The sequence below is a fragment of the Oncorhynchus mykiss genome, chromosome 6 (genome assembly GCF_013265735.2).
Source record: "Oncorhynchus mykiss isolate Arlee chromosome 6, USDA_OmykA_1.1, whole genome shotgun sequence".
NCBI lineage: Eukaryota > Metazoa > Chordata > Actinopteri > Salmoniformes > Salmonidae > Oncorhynchus > Oncorhynchus mykiss.
This window is the reverse complement of record NC_048570.1, coordinates 84,278,142-84,289,951: the sequence shown is the minus strand read 5'-3', so window position 1 is coordinate 84,289,951 and position 11,810 is coordinate 84,278,142. Positions and strand designations below refer to the sequence as shown.

The 11,810-nt window shown below is 45.8% G+C and overlaps 2 long non-coding RNA genes across 4 annotated transcripts; both read left to right on the top strand.

Annotated features, from left to right (window-relative positions):
• The first annotated feature begins 9,383 nt into the window (after positions 1 to 9,383).
• On the top strand, positions 9,384 to 11,055 carry LOC118964948. 2 transcript variants are annotated; one of them, XR_005052266.1, is made up of 3 exons: positions 9,384 to 10,058; positions 10,195 to 10,380; positions 10,661 to 11,055. It is a non-coding gene; the product is annotated as an uncharacterized LOC118964948 (long non-coding RNA). The 2 variants fall into 2 exon arrangements; XR_005052265.1 differs by having other exon boundaries at positions 10,195 to 10,452; positions 10,761 to 11,055.
• A 41-nt stretch (positions 11,056 to 11,096) lies between these two features.
• LOC118964949 lies at positions 11,097 to 11,697 on the top strand. Of its 2 annotated transcripts, none has more exons than XR_005052268.1 (3): positions 11,097 to 11,182; positions 11,283 to 11,322; positions 11,617 to 11,697. It is a non-coding gene; the product is annotated as an uncharacterized LOC118964949 (long non-coding RNA). The 2 variants fall into 2 exon arrangements; XR_005052267.1 differs by having other exon boundaries at positions 11,567 to 11,668.
• Positions 11,698 to 11,810: the final 113 nt, after the last annotated feature.

Below are 11,810 nucleotides of genomic sequence, written 5' to 3'. Positions count from 1 at the left end.
GTGTGTGTGTGTGTGTGTGTGTGTGTGTGTGTGTGTGTGTGTGTGTGTGTGTGTGTCACCATCAGTCCATTATCATTAGTCAGCTCTACAAGCACAACACAACTTGGAAACCTGGTTATTGGATTATTATTGGACAAAAACATTCCAGAACTGCAGGTAGCAGTAAATCACCAACGTGGCTGTATACCTTTCAGAGTATACACAGTCCAGCACAGTCCGTGGTGGTACATACCTGTTCAGTTTATTTACAAATGACCAAAAGACTCATAGAAGTAGAGGAAATGTATTACTTTAAAGGGGATATAGCTGTTATAGGGGAGATAGCTGTTAAAGGGGAGATGTTAAAGGGGAGATAGCTGTTAAAGGGGAGATAGCTGTTAAAGGGGAGATAGCTGTTATAGGGGAGATAGCTGTTAAAGGGGATATAGCTGTTATAGGGGAGATAGCTGTTAAAGGGGATATAGCTGTTATAGGGGAGATAGCTGTTAAAGGGGAGATAGCTGTTATAGGGGAGATAGCTGTTAAAGGGGAGATAGCTGTTAAAGGGGAGATAGCTGTTAAAGGGGAGATAGCTGTTAAAGGGGAGATAGCTGTTATAGGGGAGATAGCTGTTAAAGGGGAGATAGCTGTTAAAGGGGAGATAGCTGTTAAAGGGGAGATAGCTGTTAAAGGGGAGATAGCTGTTAAAGGGGAGATAGCTGTTAAAGGGGATATAGCTGTTAAAGGGGATATAGCTGTTATAGGGGAGATAGCTGTTAAAGGGGAGATAGCTGTTAAAGGGGAGATAGCTGTTAAAGGGGAGATAGCTGTTAAAGGGGATATAGCTGTTAAAGGGGAGATAGCTGTTAAAGGGGAGATAGCTGTTAAAGGGGATATAGCTGTTAAAGGGGATATAGCTGTTAAAGGGGAGATAGCTGTTAAAGGGGAGATAGCTGTTAAAGGGGAGATAGCTGTTAAAGGGGATATAGCTGTTAAAGGGGAGATAGCTGTTAAAGGGGAGATAGCTGTTAAAGGGGATATAGCTGTTAAAGGGGAGATAGCTGTTAAAGGGGATATAGCTGTTAAAGGGGAGATAGCTGTTAAAGGGGATATAGCTGTTAAAGGGGATATAGCTGTTAAAGGGGAGATAGCTGTTAAAGGGGATATAGCTGTTAAAGGGGATATAGCTGTTAAAGGGGAGATAGCTGTTAAAGGGGAGATAGCTGTTATAGGGGAGATAGCTGCCCATGCTGTCACAGAAGACCTCATTTGCAAGGATAGAATGTGTGCTATCTTTCCATATCTATGCTGGAGCCTGTGTTTAATGCTGCGTTCGTAACCATGTGGGAGGTGGGAATTTACCATTTGTGAAGTCGTAAATACTAGTTGGATGCATTCACATGCTTTGAACTTGTTGAGAATTTGATTTAATATATTAGGATCCCCATTAGCCTACGCCAATGGTGACAGCTAGTCTTACTGGGGTCCGACATGTACCTAAAAAGACATTACAGACAAAATACTTTACAATTAAAACACATTTAAAAACATTAACATGTAGTGTGTGTGTGTTTGCATCTATCAGTTCCACATACATGTCAGTACATAAACACAACAAGTAGGTCACATGGGGGTGAGGCGTTGTGCTGTGAGGTGTTGCTTTCTTAATTTTATAAAAAAAAACAGGTTTGCTGTTCACTTGTGCTATATAAGATCGGAGTTCCATTCACTCATGGCTCTGTATAATACTGTACGTTTACTTAAATTTGTTCTGGACCTGGGTGCTGCGAAAATACCCCTGGTGGCATGTCTGGTGGGGAAAATGTGTGTGTCCGTGCTGTGTGTGTCCGTGCTGTGTGTGTCCGTGCTGTGTGTGTCCACGCTGTGTGTGTCCGCGCTGTGTGTGTCCGTGCTGTGTGTGTCCATGCTGTGTGTGTCCGTGCTGTGTGTGTCCGTGCTGTGTGTGTCCGTGCTGTGTGTGTCCGTGCTGTGTGTGTCCGTGCTGTGTGTGTCCGTGCTGTGTGTGTCCGTGCTGTGTGTAAGTTGACTATGCAAACAATTTGGAATTTCCAAATTAATGTTTCTTATAAAAACAAGAAGTGATGCATTCAGTCTTTCCACAACTCTTAGCCAAGACAGACTGTCAAACACAGTATTAATATTAGCCCTCTGATTACAATGAAGAGCAAGACGTGACGCTCTGTTCTGGACCAGCTGCAGCTTAACTAGGTCCTTCTTGCAGCACTGGACCACACGACTGGACAATAATCAAGATTAGACAAAACTAGAGCCTGCAGGACTTGCTTTGTGGAGTGTGGTGTCAAAAAAGCAGAGCATCTCTTTATCACGGATAGACCTCTCCCCATCTTTACAACCATTGAATCTACAGTGCCTTGCGAAAGTATTCGGCCCCCTTGAACTTTGCGACCTTTTGCCACATTTCAGGCTTCAAACATAAAGATATAAAACTGTATTTTTTTGTGAAGAATCAACAACAAGTGGGACACAATCATGAAGTGGAACGACATTTATTGGATATTTCAAACTTTTTTAACAAATCAAAAACTGAAAAATTGGGCGTGCACAAAGGTCTAGAACTTAGGGAATGATTTGTAGCTAATACAATGCTCTTAGTTTTGGAGATGTTCAAGACTACCTGGCCACCCATTCCAAAACAGTCTTTGTTAAGGGTTTCAGTGACTTCATTAGCTGTGGTAGCTGATGTATATGGTTGAATCATCAGCATACATGGACACATGCTGTGTTTAATGCCAGTGGCAGGTCATTGGTAAAAATAGAGAAGAGTAGAGGGCCTAGAGAGCTGTGCCCTGCGGTACACCACATTTTACATGTTTGACATTCGAGAAGCTTCCATTAAAGAATACCCTCTGAGTTAGATTTGATAGATAGCTCTGAATCCACAATATGTAAGAAGTTGAAAAGCAATAACACATCCGTTTTCTCAACAACAGGTCAATAATATCAAAGGCAGCACTGAAATATAACAGTACAGCTCCCACAATCTTCTTATTATCAATTTATTTCAACCAATCATCATTTGTGTCAGTGTAGTACATGTTGAGTGCCCTTCTCTATAAGCATGCTGAAAGTCTGCTGTTCATTTGTTTTACAGAGAAATATCATTGTATTTGGTCAAACACCATTTTTTCCAAAAGTTTGCTAAGATCTGGCAGCAAGCTGATAGGTCTGCTGTTAGAACCTGTAAAGGCCGATTTGCCACTCTGGGTAGTGGAATGACTTTGGCTTCCCTTCTGGCCTGAGGACAAAGACTTTCCTCTATGCTCAGATGAAAGATATGACAGATATGCGTGGCTCTAGAGTCAGCTACCATCCTCAGTAGCTTTCCATCTACATAAGTTGTCAAGGCCAGGAGGTTTGTCATTACCATTTGTGTATTTATTTGACCTTTATTTAACTAGGCAAGTCAGTTAAGAACAAATTCTTATTTTCAATGACGGCCTAGGAACAGTGGGTTAACTGCCTTGTTCAGGGGCAGAACGACAGATTTTTACCTTGTCAGCTCAGGGATTTGATGTAGCAACCTTTTGGTTACTGGCCCAAAGCTCTAACCACTAGGCTACCTGCTGGTTACTGGCCCAAAGCTCTAACCACTAGGCTACCTGCCGCCCCAGGTCATTTCACCACCTCTCCCACACTAACTTTACAAAATCTGTTGCAATGCTTTTCTTGCATTATTAGTTTTTTTTTTATACATGATTACGATGGCTCACTGTTCATTGTTGGCATTTCCTGCCTAAGTTTGCCAACTAATCATTAAAATAATTACCAACTTAAAATGGTTTTGTGATGAAGCGATCTGATTCGATGAAAGATGGAGTTGAATGTCTTTCTGCCCCTCATTTTTTCCATCATTCTTTATATCATTGATCTTGGCACCATAATACAGTTTCTTCTTCTTTGTGTTGAGTTTAATCACATCATTTCTCCATTTGAAAAGTCAGCCAGTAAAACTGTGTAGCCAGACTTATTAGCCACTCCTTTTGCCCCCTCTCTTTCAGCCCTACAGGTTTTCAACTCCTTATCAATCCATGGAGCCTAAACAGTTCTAACAGTCTGTTTCTTAATAGGTTTATCAATAAACTCATCAAATGCAGCGTCTGGATGCTCCTCATTAATCACATCAGACCAACACATATTTTTGAACATCATCCACATAAGAGTCACAGATAAATATTTTGTATGATCTCTTCTACACTATTTTAGGCCCAGCTGTTGGAACTTTGGCTTTCCTGGATATAGCCACTATATTGTGATCACTGGATCCAATGGGTATGGATACAAACATCTGATCAATACTTGTGGATGATCTTTTCTTGTAGTGTTTGTAAACACCCTGGTAGGTTGACTAATAACCTGAACCAGATAACAGGCACTGGTTACAGTGAGAAGCTTCGTCTTGAGCGGACAGCTTGATGAAAACCAGTCAACATTCAGGTCCCTGAGAAAGTAGACCTCTCTGTTTACATAAAATACACTATCAAGTATTTTACACATATTATTTAGATGCTGACTGTCAGCACTTGGTGGCCCATAGCAACAGTCCAAAAGAAAAGGCTTTAGATGTGCCTGCAACCACAACACTTCAATAACACTTGACATAAGATCTTCTCTAAGCATTGCAGGGATATGGCTCTGAATATATACAGTCACACCTCCCCCATAAGCATTCCTGTCTCTTCTATATATGTTATAGCCTTGTATTGCTACTGCTGTATCATCAAATGAACTAAGTAAGTCTCAGAAATGGCTAATATATGAATGTTATCTAATGTTAGCAAGTTATTGATTTCATGAACCTTATTTCTAAGGCTACATATATTAATATGGGCTATTTTCAGCCCTTACCTGGGTAGCTTATTGGCTAATGACCAAAAGCTGTGTCAAACATACACTAAAAGTACAGCTATCATGCTTGTAAACAAATTATAGAGTAAAACAATTATATTAATCGATTACTTCTTATAATTAATGTTTTTTTAACTGTCGAAAATGCTGTTATCGATGTCCTTTTCCTAGTAGGTGATGTCAGAGATCAGCATATGGTAGAAGTCGGAGATCAGGGAAGATTTCCTGCTAGTAATTACCAGTTAGAGGGCTGTTCAAGTGGATTTCTCCCGGTGTGTGGTAAATTCACACTTCCCTCTTGGTTACGAACACAGCATAAGGCTCCAGCATAGATGCCATAAAGTAATTGCCTCGGGAATCACCCCAAAACAGAATCAAACATTAAAAATACTTTAGTAGGCCAATCTCTGTAAACTGAGAATCTAGTTCATGATGTTTCTATTTCTAATCAAGCCTCATTTAGTTGATTATTCAACTGCAAGTAACTGTGGAAAACATCTCTGGTTTAATATCTACCATATCATTTATTCAATCGATTTACCTAAGCAAATTGAGTTAGTGAACTGTGATGAGTAACCTGCAGACATGTGTTGGCTCTCTGAGATAATCTCATCAGAACCAGTGTCATTCTGAAGATGGCTCATCAAAGAAATGAGACCTACAGGTGTGTGTGTGTGTGTGTGTGTGTGTTCACCTGGGGTGTACTTGGGGTGTGAAATCTGAACTCATGCTCATTTTCGGTGCAGTCCCCAGAGCATAAACACTCTTCCCGTTCTCATGAAATATTGAAGAGTCCTCATTCTTGTGGTTCATTGGGGAAGAAATCCACACACACACACGGATAGGGGAGAGAGAAAACACACACACACACACACACACACACACACACACACACACATGGATAGGGGAGAGAGAAAACACACACACACACACACACGGATAGGGGAGAGAGAAAACACACACAGGCAATTTACAAACAGGTTAAACACAAGGAGACGGCCAAATGACTGTGGAAGAGAGCAACCCTATTCTCTATATAGTACACTACTTTTAACCAGAGTCCTATGAGTCCCAGTACAAAATAGTGCACTATAAAGGGAATAGGGTGCTATTTGGCGCACATCCTAACACTTTATTTATGGATCTGCTTTTATTTAACATGTTTCCAGTTTGTTAGAACATGTATAAGGCCTGTTGTTCATGATTTATATATGATGACATTCAGACTAAATGGTTCATACTGTTCATAAATATAACAGTATTTAGGGGAGGCTTACTTATATTTATGAATAATAATAGATCTATATGTCATTTGTTGTAATGATTTCCTGAGTTTTCTAGACTGTTGAGACGCACCCCAGGGGCCGTATGAGACACACCCCAGGGGCCGTATGAGACGCACCCCAGGGGCCGTTTGAGACGCACCCCAGGGGCCATTTGAGACGCACCCCAGGGGCCGAATGAGACATACCCCAGGGGGCGTTTGAGACGCACCCCAGGGGCCGTTTGAGACGCACCCCAGGGGCCGTATGAGACGCACCCCAGGGGCCGTTTGAGACGCACCCCAGGGGCCGTTTGAGACACACCCCAGGGGCCGTTTGAGACGCACCCCAGGGGCCGTTTGAGACGCACCCCAGGGGCCGTATGAGACACACCCCAGGGGCCGTATGAGACACACCCCAGGGGCCGTATGAGACACACCCCAGGGGCCGTATGAGACACACCCCAGGGGCCGTATGAGACACACCCCAGGGGCCGTATGAGACACACCCCAGGGGCCGTATGAGACACACCCCAGGGGCCGTATGAGACACACCCCAGGGGCCGTATGAGACACACCCCAGGGGCCGTATGAGACACACCCCAGGGGCCGTATGAGACACACCCCAGGGGCCGTATGAGACACACCCCAGGGGCCATTTGAGACGCACCCCAGGGGCCGTATGAGACGCACCCCAGGGGCCGTTTGAGACACCCCAGGGGCCGTTTGAGACGCACCCCAGGGGCCGTATGAGACGCACCCCAGGGGCCGTATGAGACGCACCCCAGGGGCCGTATGAGACACACCCCAGGGGCCGTATGAGACACACCCCAGGGGCCCTACAGTACAGTATCAAGCGTCTTAACGTAGGAGTGCTGATCTAGGATCAGGTCCCTCCCGTCCATGTATTTTATTCATTGTGATCTAAAAGGATAAACTGATCCTAAATCAGCACTCCTGCACTGAGATGCTTGGCCCCTGATCATGCAGAATGGCTGTGACATCAGAGCTACCTGCGTCATCGTAGCCAGACCTGTCACCTGGTGGCTGTGTCACCTGACACTGACAGTCCTATATGTGGTAGGCCGTAATTGTAAATAAGTATTTGTTCTTAATCAACTTGCCTAGTTAAATAAAAATTAATTTTAAAATGTGCCTGTCCTATCTAGTCGTGTTACCTCTCTGTAATGAGCAGCTATGCTGAGCGCGCACACACACACACACAAACACACACACACACACACACACACACACACACACACACACAAAGGTCTCATTTCTTTAATAAACCATCATCACACTGGTTCTGATGAAGCAGGCAGCTGTAACTCTCTGGGAGAGATTGAGCAAGCAGAGAAAGAGAGGATAGAGAGAGTGATGGAGAGAAGGCAGTGGTAGGTGAAAAAGTCTGTGTGTGTGTGTGTGTGTGTGTGTAGCTGCTGTCCTACATATATGTTCCTGATCCATGTCATTATAAAGCTGGCTGATACTGAGCGAGATGTACTGTGTGTGTGTGTTTGTGTTTGTGTGTGTGTGTGTGTAACTGCTGTCCTACATATATGTTCCTGATCCATGTCATAATAAAGCTGGCTGATACTGAGCGAGATGTACTGTGTGTGTGTGTTCTGTTCTGTACAGCTGGAAAAAGACTTCCTTCCCGCTATGGTAATAAATCAACTGCTGAGCAGACAGACAAACAGACAGACACAGCCTTAGAAAGATGGGACTGTTAGGTAACCGGGGCTTTACAACTGAAACCAATCTTAAACACATAAAGGAACCGAATAACGTTTATGTAAAACCACTTTTGTGATTTCAGCAGATGAACAAACTATAAATCACCATGGGGATTTAATGAGTGGGCAGGTCGTGGTGGAAGTACAGCCACAGTCTAAAATATTAAGATTGAGACAAGGTCTTTTGTAATCTCTCTTTTGCCCCCCCTCACTCCTTTCATATGTTTTAATGGTTTGCATTGAACAGAGGACCGTAGAGAGAAGTCAGGAGAGACTGGAGGAGAGTCGGAGGATTGGATTTGAACCCATGTTGACTCTGGTAGACGTGGGTCAGTGGCACTATAATCACTGGATCACACAGGTCACATATTCTTTCTGACAGGTGCCTTTTTCTGTCTTGTTTAGATAATGGATGGATAACTGTGGTTCTGAAGGTCTTGTTTAGATCATGGATGGATAACTGTGGTTCTGAAGGTCTTGTTTAGATCATGGATGGATGACTGTGGTTCTGAAGGTCTTGTTTAGATCATGGGTGGATAACTGTGGTTCTGAAGGTCTTGTTTAGATCATGGATGGATAACTGTGGTTCTGAAGGTCTTGTTTAGATCATGGATGGATGACTGTGGTTCTGAAGGTCTTGTTTAGATCATGGGTGGATAACTGTGGTTCTGAAGGTCTTGTTTAGATCATGGATGGATAACTGTGGTTCTGAAGGTCTTGTTTAGATCATGGATGGATGACTGTGGTTCTGAAGGTCTTGTTTAGATCATGGATGGATGACTGTGGTTCTGAAGGTCTTGTTTAGATCATGGATGGATGACTGTGGTTCTGAAGGTGTTGTTTAGATCATGGATGGATGACTGTGGTTCTGAAGGTCTTGTTTAGATCATGGATGGATGACTGTGGTTCTGAAGGTCTTGTTTAGATCATGGATGGATGACTGTGGTTCTGAAGGTATTGTTAAGATCATGGATGGATGACTGTGGTTCTGAAGGTCTTGTTTAGATAATGGATGGATGACTGTGGTTCTGAAGGTCTTGTTTAGATCATGGATGGATGACTGTGGTTCTGAAGGTCTACTGCAGGTGTGTACAGCCTTTTGTTAAAGCCCAGGAACAAAAGTTTCCTGATCTTAATAATCACGGTCAATAAATAAAAGAAACGGAGGACCAGCAATGTATGTTGAAGTGCGGTCACACAAGAGGAGAGAGTGTGTTTTCCTCTTGGATCTACGGTGAGCCGGTCCACTGCACTTAGCAATGTCATGTCATTCAGTCTCAGTTTAAAACAGGCAACACTTTGATAAGCAAAACTTGATGGATTCATTCCCAAGGGCATCACAGCAATTAGGCAAACAAGCGAGGCAGTCACTAGGCAGTTCATTAACATTCTGCCAGTCAAACACTCATTCTCAGCATGCTCTCAGTCTCTAGTAATAATACTCATTCCTTTGTTAAGACAACCGAGGGTTTTGGATCCCACTTCTGACACCAAACTATGCTAGCTAGCTTTGGTGAGCAATAAACAAGCGTGTGTTCATTCAGCCATCTTTATTCCTAACTGAACTTCCTTTGTCCCCTGATGGCAGCATAATCATCTCATTACAGAAGACCAGGATGTTTGACAGTCTAAAAAAATCTAATAACTGAAATCACAGGAATCTTGAAATGGAAACAAGGTAGTGTCATCTGGTAGAAGTGTCATCTGTAGAGAACAGTTTATTCCTCACCAATTCAGGCACATACTAAGACAACTCGTTTGACCATTATGATTAATATGGGGTCTTTAGCAAGCACTTAAGATGTCCCAAGTCCAAACTGAACCCTGGCCCCTTACTTATGCCCTTGTTGATGCCCCCACTAGAATATTTAAATGGATGGATCAGTATTTAAACAAAAACCTTGGAGTAAGGGCTAATGATCCGTTTGGAATGGGGCCACCAGACTCAGCTCCACCACTGTCTTGACTAGTTCACAGCTTCATGTCTTATGAGAATGTCATATCATCATACCAAACAATATCATCACAGCTAGCACAGAACGTTCCCTAAAGGTTATCTTTTGGTTGTTTGAAATAACTTCCACAGTGTTCTGGGAACCAATATCTGTTAGCTGGGATCACATTTAAATCCACACAGCCCGCGCAGCACAGCCGTGCAGGTTGAGCCCCTTTAGTACAGGGACACAGCCGTGCAGGTTGAGCCCCTTTAGTACAGGGACACAGCCCGCGCAGCACAGCCGTGCAGGTTGAGCCCCTTTAGTACAGGGACACAGCCGTGCAGGTTGAGCCCCTTTAGTACAGGGACACAGCCCACGTAGCACAGCCGTGCAGGTTGAGCCCCTTTAGTACAGGGACACAGCCCGCGCAGCACAGCCGTGCAGGTTGAGCCCCTTTAGTACAGGGACACAGCCGTGCAGGTTGAGCCCCTTTAGTACAGGGACACAGCCCGCGCAGCACAGCCGTGCAGGTTGAGCCCCTTTAGTACAGGGACACAGCCCGCGCAGCACAGCCGTGCAGGTTGAGCCCCTTTAGTACAGGGACACAGCCGTGCAGGTTGAGCCCCTTTAGTACAGGGACACAGCCGTGCAGGTTGAGCCCCTTTAGTACAGGGACACAGCCGTGCAGGTTGAGCCCCTTTAGTACAGGGACACAGCCGTGCAGGTTGAGCCCCTTTAGTACAGGGACACAGCCCGCACAGCACAGCCGTGCAGGTTGAGCCCCTTTAGTACAGGGACACAGCCCGCGCAGCACAGACGTGCTGGTTGAGCCTCTTTAGTACAGGGACACAGCCGTGCAGGTTGAGCCCCTTTAGTACAGGGACACAGCCCGCGCAGCACAGCCGTGCTGGTTGAGCCTCTTTAGTACAGGGACACAGCCCACGCAGCACAGCCGTGCAGGTTGAGCCCCTTTAGTACAGGGACACAGCCCGCGCAGCACAGCCGTGCAGGTTGAGCCCCTTTAGTACAGGGACACAGCCCGCGCAGCACAGCCGTGCAGGTTGAGCCCCTTTAGTACAGGGACACAGCCGTGCAGGTTGAGCCCCTTTAGTACAGGGACACAGCCCGCGCAGCACAGCCGTGCAGGTTGAGCCCCTTTAGTACAGGGACACAGCCCGCACAGCACAGCCGTGCAGGTTGAGCCCCTTTAGTACAGGGACACAGCCCACGCAGCACAGCCGTGCAGGTTGAGCCCCTTTAGTACAGGGACACAGCCCGCGCAGCACAGACGTGCAGGTTGAGCCCCTTTAGTACAGGGACACAGCCCGCGCAGCACAGCCGTGCAGGTTGAGCCCCTTTAGTACAGGGACACAGCCGTGCAGGTTGAGCCCCTTTAGTACAGGGACACAGCCCGCGCAGCACAGACGTGCAGGTTGAGCCCCTTTAGTACAGGGACACAGCCCACGCAGCACAGACGTGCAGGTTGAGCGTGCCCCTTTAGTACAGGGACACAGCCGTGCAGGTTGAGCCTCTTTAGTACAGGGACACAGCCGTGCAGGTTGAGCCCCTTTAGTACAGGGACACAGCCCGCGCAGCACAGCCGTGCAGGTTGAGCGTGCCCCTTTAGTACAGGGACACAGCCCGCGCAGCACAGCCGTGCAGGTTGAGCGTGCCCCTTTAGTACAGGGACACAGCCCGCGCAGCACAGCCGTGCAGGTTGAGCCCCTTTAGTACAGGGACACAGCCCACGCAGCACAGACGTGCAGGTTGAGCCCCTTTAGTACAGGGACACAGCCCACGCAGCACAGCCGTGCAGGTTGAGCCCCTTTAGTACAGGGACACAGCCGTGCAGGTTGAGCCCCTTTAGTACAGGGACACAGCCGTGCAGGTTGAGCCCCTTTAGTACAGGGACACAGCCGTGCAGCACAGCCGTGCAGGTTGAGCGTGCCCCTTTAGTACAGGGACACAGCCGTGTAGGTTTAGCCCCTTTAGTACAGGGACACAGCCGTG